This window comes from Mesoplodon bidens (genome assembly GCF_964165515.1).
Source record: "Mesoplodon bidens genome assembly, chromosome: 12".
In the NCBI taxonomy this organism is placed as follows: domain Eukaryota; kingdom Metazoa; phylum Chordata; class Mammalia; order Artiodactyla; family Ziphiidae; genus Mesoplodon; species Mesoplodon bidens.
The window spans coordinates 6,213,396-6,218,667 of record NC_138168.1 but is presented as its reverse complement, the minus strand read 5'-3'; the positions used below and the strand labels follow the sequence as shown (position 1 = coordinate 6,218,667).

Sequence of the window (5,272 nt, the reverse complement as noted above, 5' to 3'; positions counted from 1 at the left end):
AAAAAATATTTTTCCACTCTGCAGAGTTTCTCCAACCACGAGGTCAACAGAACCTAAGATGGTGTCCTGAATTACTGTTCATTTATTTCCATTCTGTTACACGTTTTCTACAAGTTGAGAGTTCCTTGGGGCTAATACTATTTGTTAGAGAAGGTTGGTTCATTGTTTCTGGGCAGACTTCATTTTCCATTTCTCCAGGCTCTTCTTTAGGAAGTGTGACAGCTTCTGCCACCCCTGGTTTTTCCTCTTGTGCTTCCGTGGCATGGTGTCCTGTGGTTGTGCATTGTGTGCCACCTGAGAAGCGACACCTGGGCACAGCATACCGGGACCCTAGGGCCTGGGAAGATTTCCACAGGTCCATGTGCTTTCCCTTGCACGCATCTTCCGGGAGTCAAACCCACAATGTATTACTGGTAGGAGACTTCTGTTCATTCTCCTCAAGAAATATATGCAGAAGGTGGCAGTCTCTTCTCTCCCTCACATTTTAAGAGTAATTCACACTAAGGTGGTGAGGGCTGAATATGGTCACCATGGGCTGACACCTTTCTAGAAATGGTAACTGTTGGCAAGACCCCAGCAAGGTTTCAATGAAGCAGCCCCTTATTGGCAGGAACTTCAGGCAGCCTGGATGTGGCCTCGGACTCTGTCAGCTGGTCCTGTTGGCAAAGCTCCCATTGGCAGCAGCTTTCAGCCGACTAGCTCATAGCCAAGTCCTCTCGGTGGTAGAGGGTGACAATGCTGAGAGTCACCACAGTTCCCTCAGAAAAGTTCCTCCAAGTCCTCTGAAGTCATATTGGCAAAGCAAGTCTATACTAGCCTACTCTCCTGTCCTCCTGCTCAGTTCCCTTTCATTCGTAAAACTGTCCAGTTTTTGAGCTGGAAAAAAAAGAAGTCTCTAAGCTCAACTCCTTATTTAGTAGCTGTGAGACATGGGCCTCAGAGAAGTGTCCTGATTGCTCAGTGTTATGTAAGGAATCAGGGCTCAACCAAGACTGGGAGCCTTTTACCTGCCCCTCCCCTCACAACTCCAACCAAGTCCAAGGCCATTTCTACCAGCTGCACTGCCTCAAAACGCTCTGAATGTGAGCCCTGCCACATCAGTTAGGGTTCTTTGCAGTAAGCAAAGGAAAATGACTTTGACTAAGTCAAACAAGGGAGAAGACATATCTTGGAGATATAATGGATTGCTAGAGAATTAAACGAAGATTTGAAAAATCAGGCCTTAGGAAAGACAAAACTTGAGAAGCTACAGGGACTTCAGCCTCAGAAATCTGAGGCCCAAACCTCTGGGTGCTGCCTTTGGACCCTGTGGGCGCCCTCTTGAGAGTGGAAATGTCCAGAGAGCATCTGATTAGCTGATCTCAGCTCCTGTACCCACCTCTGCATGTGTGTTTGTATCTGAGAGAAAGAGAATTTGTATTTTTATTTTGTGAGGGTGAGGAGGGTGATTTACTGTGGTTGACAACCCCAGCAGAACCACATGACGTGAGGGAGGATCAGTTTGCCCAGAAGAGGGATGGAGGGACGTAGTGTCTGCTGGTACCCGAAGATGAGGAAGGAACGCTGGAGGGAACCAAACCATGAACTGTGTCCTACTGATACTTTCACAGATGCGGTTAGAGGGGATGCTGGCCCAGACGCTTCCTAGCTGCAGTGGCCCTCTCTTCTGTTTCTTCCTCTGCCTTTCTTCCACTTCCTTCTCCCCTCTGCTCCACCTTACGCCTCCTCTCAGGCTCTGTCAACAAGAGCAAGGTGCCCCCTCACCTTCCTGCATTACCAGTTTACTGCATCTGGTAGAAGGTGGGTGAAAAGGAGAGTTGGGGGTGTGTGCTGGGCAAGTATAGATTATACTTTTAAAAGTCGAAAGCACAGTGATGGGATGGCCTCTGTAGATTCCTGCGTTGTCAAGTGCTTGCATGACCTCCCTCTTCCCCTGCTTCTCTCTCCAGGCTCTGCAGAATAGCAGATGGAGAGTCAGACCCAAGTACTGTCTTGTCACTCTGATGCCACTCGAGTTGAGAAGCAATTTTGATTTGAAAACATATGGCAAACAGGGACATTACTTAGGTAATGGGAGAACAGTGTGTCCCCAGTTTACCAGTGGGTCAGGTTATTCTCTGATGATTGGGATGGGTTCCTTGGTGACTGAGCTTAGTGACCCTGAAGAAGCTGAAAACACAACTGTATCTTCAGCTTGGTGGGCAATACAACTGTAAACCTGGATTTCTATTCATTTGATGACATGAGTAACTCTATTCAATCTATGACTTTCAAAAGCACAAACTAGGGTAATGATTTGGCCTTTGTTAATGAATTGTTAAATAATCACTATTATTGTTTAACTAAAATTTAAACTCTTAGCAAAATAGTGTATTCATGCACTATTTACAATAGCCAGGTCATGGAAGCAACCTAGATGCCCATTGACAGACGCATGAATAAAGAAGATGTGGCACATATATACAATGGAATATTAGCCATAAAAAGGAATGAAATGGGGTCATTTGTAGAGATGTGGATGGACCTAGAGACTGTCATACAGAGTGAAGTAAGTCAGAAAGAGAAAAATGAATATCGTATATTAACGCATATATGTGGAATCTAGAAAAATGGTACAGATGAACCAGTTTGCAAGGCAGAAATAGAGACACAGATGTAGAGAACAAATGTATGGACACCAAGGGGGGAAAGCGGTAGGGGGTTGGTGGTGGGATGAACTGGGAGATTGAGATTGACAGATATACACTCATATGTATAAAATAGATAACTAGTAAGAACGTGAAATAAAATTCAAAAAAATAGTATATTCAGTAACTCTAAGATAATGTTTTAACGCTTAATTCTTTGTCTTAATAAGATTTAGAAAATCTAATAATAAAATTCTTTAACAATTTTTTTTGGGAATTTCCGCCGTGTTTATGGTTGCATGGTACGTGGGTGCTGCTGTTCACGGACTGGAATGTAACAGGCACCAGAGGATTCCTGCTCTGTCCCCTGGTCCTGGAACTTGTGACCAAGGTTGGATGTCCCCATATCCTTGTTTAATGGAGAGAACTGAACCAAGCTTCGTTGCTGCTAACCCCAAAAGCATTTGATTTGTCTGTGAGAAGCTGAAAATCATCTTTTAGAAAGTTGAGTTTCGATTCTCTGCCCCCTACCCGCAAATCCCTTAATTATGCTGTAGAAGTTGGGACTTTTTGAACATCTCTCTCACAATCTGGTGCTGACTTAACTGCATAATGACTTTCTATTTCACTGGTATTCAAAGCTTTCCTAAACTTTGGAAGAGCAACCCATAACTTGGGCTAGGCCCAGGTCACTCTGCTCTCTCTCTCTTTCTCAAAGACTGTTATGGCATCAGGAACCAAGAGAAGTGGTTTTCTCTTAAAACAGTGTCTCCACAAAATACCAAAGCAATGAATCTGCTGACTGCCAAAGCCAGATATGTCAGGAAAAAAGATGAGGGCAGTAATAAGCGAGTCTCTGCTGATTCTGCTCACATGTTTGCAGCTGGAGCAGCTAAGAAGAGATAACAGATGAATCCTCTGAGTAAAGAGCACATCTTGCCACCTGTGAAGAACATTATTCAACTCCCAACAAAACCTTTGAATTCAGAAGAGTGGGATAAACTTGAAGATTTCAAAGAAAAGGCTAACTTTGAAAATTGGATCATTTCACAGATGGTTAAATGCCATATTTCTGTAGATGTGGCCAAATCTGTGCTGGCCTAGGTAGCTGCAAAAAACATTGGTATTGTAGGCTATGATTTGCTGGTCAAGTATTTGTATCTCTGTGTTTTTCATAAGCAGACATCAGAAATTATTGATGTCCATGAAATCATGAAAGCCAGATACAAGCATTTAGAATCTGGAGCGCACACTCTTCTCATCAGGGATTAATCCATACAGACAGATGGAGAGAGGCCTTGCTGCTGTTAGAGGACATCAAACAAGTCATGATTCCTTAAAAAAAGAACTATAGTGACTGTATCCAGGGAGCCCTCTTTCATCAAGATGTAAATGTAGCTTGGAATTTGTATCAAGGGTTGTTAGGTCATGATATTTTTTCCTATGTTGGAAACATTAAAAGCCTTCCTTGATTTTGGAAAAGACATGAAAGATGATCACATTCGAACAAACGACATGACGTTCTTTTGTATCTAAGAAATAATCAGCTATATCCTGGGGAGTCATTTGCACACAGTATAAAAGCATGGTTTGAAAGTGTTCCTGGAGTACAATGGAAAGGACAGTTCACCTCAGCCCAGCAAAGTCGTCAGTGTTTGGGCTGTGGAAAAACTGTAGAGTCTATTCACCTGAGCTCAGAAGAGTATGAATTTCTCAAGGAAAAAATCATGAGGGATGTGATAGATGGAGGTGACCAATACCAAAAGACAGCACCTCAGGCACTTGAGATTTCAGAACTTGGTAAAATACTGTCCTCCTTTTGATATTGTCATTGATGAGCTCAATGTTGCCAAAATGTTTCCTGAAGCTTGTGAATCTCAAGTTCTCTTGGATGTGGTCTCTCAACTAGCCAAGCAGAATCTTCAAGTGCTGGTCCTGGGCTGGAAGCATATGTTAATGCAGAATTCCTGGTGGAGGAAGGAAGATATGGAAAATGTGAAAAAGCAAGCCAGCTTTTTTTTTTTTTTTTGCTGACAACATCTCAGAGGATGCCGTTCCTTCTGTATGCCACACTGCACTCAGGGAACCACTACAAGTTTATCACAAAAGATCTGATGCGGGACCACAAGGCCTGTGTTCCTGATGCTAAGACCAAACACCTGCTCTTTAAGTGGCAGCAAGGACATCAGCTGGCAATTGTTTGTAGGCATCCGGGATCAAAAATAACTTTTCAACGTATTCTCATCTTTGACACAATGGTGCAAACAACTGGAGACTCGTGGTACATACCTTACGATGACGACCTGGTGGAAACATGTTCCTACGAAGTGCCACCCAAATGGCTTTGCCTTCACCAGAAGACATAGACTCTTACCCCCATGCTAAACTTGTGTTTGGGTGTCCTCCTGGTTGGCATCAGAGCTCTTAAGTTGACGCTTGTTTAGAGTATTGCTTCTATCCTGTTTGTCCTGTTTGGTCCAGTTGGTTTGCATATCAATAAATCGATTTTTAATAAAAAAATTTTTGTGGGGAGGACTTCCCTGGTGGCACAGTGGCTAAGAATCCACCTGCCAATGCAGAGGACACAGATTCAAGCCCTGGTCTGGGAAGATCCCACATGCCGCGGAGCAACTAAGCCCATACAC

The 5,272-nt window shown here is 43.5% G+C and overlaps 1 pseudogene across 1 annotated transcript; it reads left to right on the top strand.

The window, feature by feature from the left end:
* The first annotated feature begins 3,239 nt into the window (after positions 1-3,239).
* On the top strand, positions 3,240-4,993 carry LOC308626081 (mitochondrial ribonuclease P catalytic subunit-like; annotated as a pseudogene). Its single transcript has one exon. The product of its transcript is annotated as a mitochondrial ribonuclease P catalytic subunit-like (transcript).
* The last annotated feature ends 279 nt before the right edge of the window (positions 4,994-5,272 follow it).